This window comes from Paramormyrops kingsleyae, chromosome 24 (genome assembly GCF_048594095.1).
Source record: "Paramormyrops kingsleyae isolate MSU_618 chromosome 24, PKINGS_0.4, whole genome shotgun sequence".
Classification (NCBI taxonomy): Eukaryota; Metazoa; Chordata; class Actinopteri; order Osteoglossiformes; family Mormyridae; genus Paramormyrops; species Paramormyrops kingsleyae.
The window spans coordinates 6,230,092-6,240,776 of record NC_132820.1 but is presented as its reverse complement, the minus strand read 5'-3'; the positions used below and the strand labels follow the sequence as shown (position 1 = coordinate 6,240,776).

Genomic DNA, 10,685 nt, shown 5'->3' with positions numbered 1-10,685 from the left:
AATATATATTTTTTTTCTCCGAAATCCCAGTGGTGCTCTGTTGGATGGGACTTTAGCTTGGGGAACCTGAGATGTGGTTCTTTAGAACATTCTGACAGTAAACATCACGGAAGATTAAGAGGTTTGTCATTCTGAACTGAAATATATAGCGAAGCAATTTTTTTTCTATATCTATTTATTTTGCCAGCTGTGAATGTGGCTATTATGCACATGAAAGTAAAATCTATGTGATAAAAAAGCCACAGATATTTTCATTTGGCTGATTCTCCTGGCTCCCGCCGTACGCAGGTTTCGGGAGGGGGGGGGGGGTATTTCAGGGGGCGCAGGGTTGGATGGGGGGGGTGGTCAATCTGCATGCACTGCAGTGAATGCATACTCCTATATCAGAGAATGATCTGGAAATGTAGTTGCTGCAGTGATTTTTCTGGAGCGGAAAATTAATTATTCCCTGTGCATTGTGATGCGTTAAAAATGTGGGGAAAAAAAATCTCACATAAAGCTTTATTGCAAAATGTTACCATGGGGTGTCAAGCTGAGCGTTTGACTTCTGATTAGAGACATTTCTTACAGGGTTCAGGAGCTGCTGACAATGATTCTGATTATAGTTCTATCATAAATGTGTGGTGATTGTTGGAGGTGCTAAATAATTCGTTTTCCTAGACTGCTAATAACGCTTTATCTTTAGAAGTCTGAGGTGAGTGCAATAACATTAGATTTATCACACTGCATCTAGTTTCTGATGTTGCACTGGCAGACCTACAAGATTGTGTGTTTTTTTTTTTCTCTTTTCCTGTTATGCTCTGTTCGTCACCCCGGCACATCCGTCACTGCTGCTGGTGCAGGACTGAGCAGTGACATGCTGTGAGCTGAAAACCGCCGTCATGATGGATTTCCTAACACCCTCATTTCGGGTTCGAGGTTTTTTTTTTTTTTTCTGGCTTGTCAACCTGCCCGTTTTGCATTCATACTCGTACTTTTTGCTAATCAAAGCAGCCACCCCTTTGACTGGATACCCTCCAGAGGTGGATAGTTCAGGTCCACAGAGTAAAAGTCCAGACCGAGATTTTGTTTCAACCAACCAGTTGAGTACTTTATGACTGTGACTTTTTATACTCAACTGGTTGGTTGAAACCAGTATGAAAAAAACAGCCATCTACTTGGGACTGAGATGACTGGCACCAGCAATCATATCATTTTAAAAATTGCTTAGATCAGTGTTTTTCGGTGCGATCTTTCAGGACCCTAGACAGTCCACATATTTGCTCCCTCCCAGCTCCCTGCCAGACAGTCCACATTTTTGCTCCCTCCCAGCTCCCTGCCAGACAGTCAACATTTTTACTCCCTCCCAGCTCCCTGCCAGACAGTCCACATTTTTGCTCCCTCCCAGAGAGTCCACATTTTTGCTCCCTCCTAAGAGCTGGGGTTAGAGCAAAAACATGAACTGTCTGGGAGTCCCCAAGGACTGGGTTGAGAAACAATGGCTTAGATCATACTTCACATGACTGGCTTTTTGCATTAGCATCCAGATGTAACTAATAAACTGGCCACCATGTTTCATCTTCAGTTTTTTGTTCAGACATTTAGGTCCCAGTTTATAACAAATGTTTTGTAATGTATTGCGCATGGCTGATTGTCTTGATGTTATTGTATTGCTGATTTATGATTTTGGCGCTTCCGTCACCAGTCAGCATGGAAACATTTGTCTTCCACAAGGCCCAGATTGACTAAAGATAGCATTCGTGTAAATGTGAGCCTGTGAAGGTAATTAATAAACTCCTTCCATCACCGTCCCAGATACTTTTACTTTAGAAATCTATTCTAGAACTTTCTTCTTTACACAATTAAAATGATTATTTTTATTTCTCTCATTCTGTTGAGTATACCCTGATTAAATGTGTGAAATATCCATCCATTCATTTTCCATATGCCCTTAAAAATGCCCCTGGAGTCTATCCTGGGGAACTTGCGGAACGTGGTCATGTGGAACGTGAACAGACGGAACGGGAACATGCGGAACAGGAATGCCCTAGATGGGATGGAATGTGAAATAACCAGCGTTCATTTCCCATCTATAACTGTTCCACATCAGCTTCTTATAACACTGTCCCCACCTAAATACAGAAACAGCCTCCATTACTTTAGAAAACACAAAGATGATATACCATTTATTCTATTGTGTTGGCTCACTTTATATGCCTTTGCCCATGTTCCAAATGTAGCCCTGTGCTATATTTTCTTTTATTTCCTTGTTTTTGAAAAATGTTACAAAATGTATTAAAGTCGCTTTTGAATATACTGTGCCAAAATCTGTTTATTTTCTCAAGGCCTGAATTTTGTTTGTATTTTAAAATATTATGTTAATTTCTGTGAGTTTATTGGGTGAAAATGGATAGTGACCTTTGAACCTGACCCTGTTGCAGGAAAAGCGGGAAGAAAAAGGGAGCGAGGGAGCGGGGATGGTTGCGCGCAGACGGATAGTGCCGAGGAAAGTTGTAATTATACGGTTAATATCCACCTCTAGGCTTTAGAAGTGGAATTACGCACGGTAAGAGTTGTCGGATTGATAAGTAGTTTATCAGAGGTCGGGTATTTCTGATCGTGTATTCAAAGTATTTCTGAAGTTTAATACCGCGGGAGTAGCATTAATCGTAAGTGCGCTGTGGCGCCTGGCCGCCATCTTAAGCTAAACGCAACCTCCGGCACAGTGTCAGTGACTTCAGATGTCAAGTTCGCCGTTCACCTGCGCAAGGTGGGCGAAGGGGAAACTGGACGCCAGCCAAACGGGTCTGCAGGAGATACGGGCTCCCAGGCGTCCCCCCGCGACGGAGCTTCGCGCCTCTCCTGAAGCGGAAGGTACCTGCTTCTCTATCTGTTTGCTCGCAGAGCGAAGCGGCCGCTTCCATGTCGGGTCTCACCGCTCCCGAGCCTCGTTACCAGGCCTCACCAGGCCTCACCAGGGGGGCGTGTTAGTTTCTATACTGCCGGCATAGGAGCTTTCCTGAAGTTTCAGCGAGCATTCAGATGGACTTTGTAAATGTGTTGGGTTTATTGTGTGCTGCTAATGTATGGTAATGTTAATTCCCTGACTATGCTAAGCATTTAAAGGTGCTATTAGAAGTGATTGGTTGTATTTGATAATCCTAGCACACCCGAAATAATTTCTCTAAGGTAAGATCGATTTCTTAAATTGTTTGATTTAAGGGAAACTAAGTTTCATATGAACTTTAAAGGTGTGTATGGTGATTTAGTTTCCCATTTAATATACTGAACTGGTAATTGGCAGGAAGACAAACCACGATATATTTTCATTTTACTACTGAAGTCATTAATTATTTCATGAGAAGTATTCTTAATAGTTAATAACAGCCGAAACTCTTACCAATTAAGTGAGAGCTAACATCTCAAACCTTAAACCATAAATAACTATATAAATAAAAGAACTTGGGTCACCCCATAGAGATATTGGATAAAGTTTAGGTGTCATGCCCATCACCGTGGCATGGGGGCGCTACACAAACCTGAAAACAGCATCGCTTTATTAATTCCATTAAGCTGAGAGTGCATTTGCGGTGCTGAGCAAAACAGGCTGTATGGAAGAGTAATGGGACCCATCGGGACGCTGCTAAATTTCAAGACCCATCCCCACTCCCGCTGACTGGTCACCATGGGACAGGTCCTCATCGTTCATAAATGAGACAGACGACTCTTTGCCCTATCACCCGGGCCCCCCTACTGCGTACTCTATGAGTCTGATACCATACTCCATCTTTAGGGGGGGTCGGGGGGGCAATGGTGCCAAACGTGTTTTTTTTTTTTCTTTTCTTTTAGGGCAAATGACTTCGTAATCTTATCTCATAGAGAATGCACACTGTATTACACTTCATTTTTGATTAATCCAGAAAGCATGAGCTAATGTGATAAAATGCCCATAGGACAGGGAGACTTCTGTAGATACTTTATTTGGAGGTCATTTGTTCTGGCTCGTACATAAAATGCAAAAAAAGAAGACCAATGACTTATGTTAACAGGCTTCTTTTAAACCGCATAGCCTTTTATTATTTACAATAGGCATTTCAGCTTTACACTTTTCCAAATCCTTTAACTGTTTTAAGGGCTGGATACTTTAAACCAAAGCAATTCAGATCAAACACCTCGCACGATGGTGTCACGTCAGGGGCTGAAGTCTCATCACAAAATTCTGTGTCCATACACTGAGAATTAAAGTCCTCTATTCATGCACCTTCCACAGCTATTTAACACAAGTGCAGATTCACCGTGAGCTTGGAGCTGATTCCAAGTAGCATAGGACAGGACAGGACAGTCTATCACAGCGTGCGCGCGCACACACATACACAAGTTGGTCTTTCTATCTAAATGGGGACCGTCCATTCATTTCTATGGGAAAAACCATAATCCCAATCACGACACCCTTAACCTCTACCCATCCCTAACCTTAACCATAAGTAACCAACTCAAATACAATGCTTTGGGCACTTGTATATATTTTTTTTGATTGCATTCACAGATTCTTATAAAACTGAGGTTATCCAAATGGGGATCTCAAAAGTGGTCTATGCAAATGCACACACACTTGTATTTATATCTTTCTTGGGACCCGAATCCCAGCGACCCTAACCCCTACCCAGCCCTAACCTTAACCATAAGTAATCAAACAAAATACAGAAGTTGGCATTTTTAGTTTCCTCTTTTTTGTTTAATTGCAGCCCCAGATTTTTATAAAATTGATAAACTGAAAAAGATTTACCACAAGGTTCAAATAAGATTTTTTTTTCCCCCTGCCTAATTGTGGGGATCACATGTCCACACAGTGTCATAGACACATGATCACATACACACACTATGGACAATTCAGAGAGCAGTTTTACTGCAAGAGGAAATCAGTGGAAACAGGAGGTTTGGGAACCGACTCTGGGATTGAAACCCCCAAGTAGCGAGGCCCCGAGCAACTCACTAAATTTCCACACCTCCCTAAACTCACTCTTTTTATTTCACAAATAATATATAAAAATTGATTTTCTGGCAAATATCACAATTAATGTTCTAAACGAACCATGAAAAAACAGCCCTTGGATTCTGGTGATTGTATGTCTTAGTGATTCTGGTGATTGTACGTCTTAGTGATTCTTGGAGTCATACATTAGAGCTAATGGCCCTATTCGTCATGTGTCGCATTGCAATAACGTGAGTAATGTGATAAAATGATCAGTGTTCCATGATCACGCTCTCCAGTAAGCTCCTGTTATCTTATTTTTGCTTATCTTCCTGAAGTCTTTCACGAAATACCAAAGCAGAATGCCCTATAAATAGGATCTTCTTTAAGCACATTGACTGAGATTTAATGAAACAAGGTAGCCTTTCTGTGAAGGTAACCAGTATGACCCATTAGCTCATTGGCCCTGAGTTCTGTTAGGCTGTGGGAGAGATCGATATCCTGTCGGATGAAAATGATTAGTGAAAAATAAGCCTGTAAGGTTTACCTATTGCACAATGCGGCAGAAAGTAAATCAAACTTTTTTCAGTAATGAATTTCTTGCCAGATTTTTTCAACCTTTGGGAATATTTGTACCCTTGCCTTCTCGTTCGGGTCCGCATGGTTAGAATAATTTGTAAAGACCTAGGATCCTTTTGTCACTGGCTAAGCAGGGAATTTGTCTGTTATAGTCCGAGTGTGTTGCAGTTAGATCTGTATTACGATCCTTTGAGACCTAGCTATCACACGCCATACGTGATTTCTGATATCTATGACTCGATTATGGCAGAGATACTGGCTAATTTCCATTTCCAGAACACTAACATCTTGATGTCAGTGTATATATATAACAATCAAAGGATTGTCAGTCACGTAATTTTGCATGACGCAGCCAAGTCCAAATGCATGGCTGTAGGTCATAGCCAGCTTGTGATTGTGGAGGACCAGTCATTACAGTGGTAGAGTGATGTAGGTACTGAAGGGTACCCCAGTCGTGGGCTTCTTTGGGGGACCGATATTGATCTTTTCGCCTTTGAGGTACTGGTTTAATTTGGCTGCCTTTTTCCCTGCTGAAAGACACACACATCATCCACACACATTCTACATTATTTATTCCATTCTTCCCCCTGGTCCTGCTTCTGATGATCGGTCTTGTCTGATTTCTGCATAGAGTTGGGCGCTTTGATTCTCGTGCCCTGTTCAGAATCTCCCCATGCTAACGGCCATTGATGGCCCTTGACGGAAGACCTCGTGCTGATTGCCATCTGAATTCCTCATTGGTCCATGGATATTTAGGAGGATCACGTTCTCGTCACTGATTACATCTAGGAACAAGATGACTACATCTCGTAGAGGCTGTAATAAGATCGATAAATCATCAGCAACATTGTGAAAGTTTTATGATAAGAGTAAAAAATATGCACACACGCACAATGACTTATCTCAGGCTGCTATGGGCTTGTATTAGGCCATTAGTGGTACTGACAGTACAGGGTATGTCTCAGAAACCATGCCCAAAGTGTAATAGCTACTTAATTTCCACCGGTTGGCTGACTAACCTACTCTAGACCATAACTCCCAACTTCAAACCTTGCATGAAAAGTTGTGACATCTTTGAGAACTCGTTCCCCGGGGCCTTTTTGGCTGGTGGTCGCAGCGACAGTTGCTAGTTTTCAGTGCATTGCTGCTCAACGGGATCTGGGGGCAGCACCCTGACGTCTACATGCAGTAACAGGTAGGGGTTAAATGGCCCCAAAAGTGCTCCTGTGGATGCTTTGAAATCTTTACAAGAGGCTTTGCTTTTCCTAAGTGAAGCTGAAGCTGAGTGTAAGTGGGAATGAGGACTGGAGAGGTACTGGTGCCATGAGGCTTTATTTTTGCAGCTGTAGGGTCTTATCAGCCAATGAAGTGGTTTGAATTTGAATTTGAGAGTGACAGGGAAAGGGGTACTCCAAGGGCCAATCAGCTTTCAGCTTGGTCTGGTACCCCACGCCCCCTTATATGCCCCTGTTTTTGCAGGATACCTCACAAAAACTACTGCTACAACTTCAGTAGTGGCCTTGCAGACACTTTGGAGCAAATGTACAATGTTTCGATAACATCAAAGAGAGCAATATAGATACATATAGTCTGGGGTAGGATAATGTACTTCCAGTTGTCAGATGTGTGCCCAAGGACCATAAACGCAGAGTAAGCACTCTCCAGCTTGCTTTTACAAAATTTCAAGCTGCAAAAACAGCTGTTTTTTCTATTACTATTCAGTAACATGGGATACTGTGCGTGATAAAAAGTATTTAGCAAAATATTTACCCACAGAAACGCCACTGTGTGTTCAACGGTAGACTGTCAGCAGAGCACAGTTTAACAATGCAAAACACTACACCTTTTCCAGTGGAAATTGGTCACATCGCAAAGTTGCTGACCCAGAATGCTTCATGGCCAAGCACTGTGCCAGTTCCCATTGCTGACGGTTCAATTAGCTTCCGTCCCTGGGCTGTTCTAGAATGCGTCATTTTGTCACTCACAATCTGATTAGTAGCTACGAAACGTTAGAATATCGGAGCAGCTCCCAAAATCCAAGCAGTGTGCAGCTTTTAAAAGATGGGATCTATGCCCCGATTGACTGGCTGGTGTCGGAGAGGCTTTCCTGGATCGTGGGAATCCACAGAGTGCTTCTGTCCTCGGATTCCTTCCATTCGGACCACAAGCCACCTCCAACTTTCCAACACATCCGTGGCCAGGGAGCAGATTAGCTCTGTGACTGACAGGGTTGGCAGACAGTCGAGGCCCCGGATTTAGCTGAGTCTGAGGACAGCAAAGGCTTTCAGTCGCTGAATGCTGGACCCAGTCCTCAAGAATGAGCTTTGAAATAGATTTAACCCAGTGTACCTTAATTCCATTGTGTATTGACAACATGAGATGCCTTTTTGTTGCGTTTTGTTTTTCTGAATTATGCAGTATTAAGATTCTATGAATGAAACATCACAAATAGCCGTATGTGTTTTTGCATAATAAATCAAATATAGCAACTCCATCCCTAAAATTATACCTCATTTACAATTTTAAAATGAATATTATGTATTATCATATAAAATAATTCGTAATTTTAAGTGTGGAATGGATTAACATCTATATTCATACCTCAACAGGTGCAAAAACACTTTTGTTATATTAGATTTTTTTCCCCCACTTTAATTACTGACCATGATTGTCCTGAATGTGTGTGGCGCACTATCACTGTTGCCTCGCAAATCTGGGACCAGGGCTCAAGTCTCCGCTAGGGCTCCATGTGTGTGGAGTTTTCCTGTTCTCCCTGTGTCATTGTGGGATTGCCTCCAGGTACTTCAGTTACCCCCCCCCCCCCACCTCAAAGTCCTACAATATGCTTTAACTGGAGTTTCTAAATTGTGTGTAGGTGTGTGTGCGCCCTGCAATGGGTTGGTGCCCCATCCTGAGTTATTCCCTGCCTTGCACCCATAGGCCCTGGAACCCCCATGTCCCAGAATAGGACAAGCGGGTACAAAAAATGGCTCCAAGGCTTCCATTGATGGATTACTCGAAATATACTTGGTAACTATACGTGTAGCTTTAAAAACTGGCTGCCACTATGCTTTTGCTAGCAGCTAGCCCAAGGGAGCCCAGCAGTGCAACGTCCTCGGCCGCTCAGAAGCTCGGACGTCTCTTCACCACACGTACTCGGGCAGCCCTGCCTGTCGCCGTGTCCATTTGTCATGTGACCACACCATGCGCGAGTGACTTCCCGCCATTAGAATTACACATGCTAACCTGTAGCTAAACAGGACGTGTCCATCTATTAATCAACAATGGAGGCTGATGACTAATTTGACCCCCCATCTTCGTCATTAATCACACATGCACGTTTTCACAGCTGGTATTTCCGAGATGTCCAGATAAAGTATTAATTACCTTTCGGAACGCACATTACATTTGATCTAAAATATTAATTTCTTTTGCAAGAATAGTAGACTGTCAGATAAAAAGTACCATTTTGTACCTTTGACCGTGCAATTACTTGTCACTGGGGCTGTGCCCTCAAGGGTCTGCCAAATGTTCCCTTAGCTGTAGGTAATTGTACTGTTTAAGGTACAAAAATGGACTCTGAGGAACATTGTTTGTACCATTGGGGGTACATTATTGTGGTTTGTACCCTGGGGTACAAAGTTCTCTGAGTTGACAGCATGAACAGGAATGACTCAGCTGCCAGCGCTCAACTCTGTGGCCTCCAGGAAACTTTTGTTTTGCCGACTTGGCATTTTAGACCCGTCTACAAACTACAAAACCGCAATATGCAAGGAGTGCTTCTCAAATCCCTGGTAATATTTAAAAACGAAGGTGATTTCTTGCTGTTCAAGATACAGTAAAATTAATCTGTGTCCATAGCACATGTTGATACAACAAAAATATACTGTTATCTGTTAAATAAATCTGAGCGAATGAACACATAGCATACATATGTGTATTAAAAATTGTGAAAATGTTTTCTAGATAGGGCAAAACTTAACACCTACATCTCAAGCTATTAAATGTAGGGCATGAGACAGGGGGCATTCCTAGATGGGATATTGGTCCACGTCCACACACACACACACACACGTGCGCGCGCACACACATACATATTCAGATACCAAGGGCAATTTACAGAATCCAATTCATATAATCGCATCTATTTTGGGGAAAATGCTGATTTGTAAGAAGAAAATGGAGTTCCCAGTAGAACTCTGCACAAACAACATGCAAAGTCAACTTGCATACAGAGCCATATACAATATAACTCATGTACAATACAACATAACATGCGTTGCATTATTATGTATGGATAAATCCCGTCCATTGTAGCAGGTGATGCAGTCAGCAGAATGATACAATTTTTAGCCAGCAATTTCTCCGCAATAGTTTAACATGTCATCCTCATTAGAATATATGGTAATACTTTATTAACAGTACATTCGTAATTCCTTTATAATGCATTCATACAACAGTCAACATACCTTCATAATGCATTCATACAACATCCTATCAAACCTTAATAGCTTTAACATACATCACAAATATTATACAATAATAAACAATCATATAATTATATAATGTTTGTTATTAATGTATTGTAACGCTGGCGGGGTGTCCCAACTGGAAGTACATTTGCATGTCCCAGCATGCATTGGAAGTAACTATAAATAGCCCCTTCTTGTATTATTGTTAATACTTCTATTTTTCCATTGTGGCATGTATCTTTGCCCGTGTCATATGTGAACCCTGTCCAATCCTTGGGTGTCTTTAGTATTGTATAAATTACCCACCATGTGTGAGATTTACTGTTCGGTATCTGACCTCGCTGTGGTTCCCAAGTATATTTGGTTCGGTGCTTGTTTGAGTGCCTGTGTTAATACTGTTATGGACTGTAATAAAAGTGTATTGTTCTCTGCTAAACAAGCCTCCTCGTCATTCGCCATCGTTGCCGCAGTGCCTCGGTCTGCTAGTCATTACAGTATATTTAAGCTGTTAAGGGTACCTGCTGCTTATGAGTGTTCTACGAATGCATTATGAAGGTGCACTGAATGTTCTATGAATGCATTATGAAGGTGCACTGAATGTTCTATGAATGCATTATGAAGGTGCACTGAATGTTCTATGAATGCATCATGAAGGTGCAGTTATCTTTTAGCTTTACCAAATA

General features: G+C 41.9%; 1 protein-coding gene across 1 annotated transcript in view; it reads left to right on the top strand.

Moving 5' to 3' along the window:
- Window positions 1–2,451: 2,451 nt before the first annotated feature.
- Window positions 2,452–10,685, top strand: part of gabrg2 (gamma-aminobutyric acid type A receptor subunit gamma2) — a 57,852-nt gene continuing 49,618 nt past the window's right edge. Inside the window, exon 1 of the mRNA XM_072706440.1 lies at window positions 2,452–2,853. The gene's annotated coding sequence lies outside the window, so the exon portion shown is untranslated. The remainder of the gene's footprint in view (window positions 2,854–10,685) is intronic.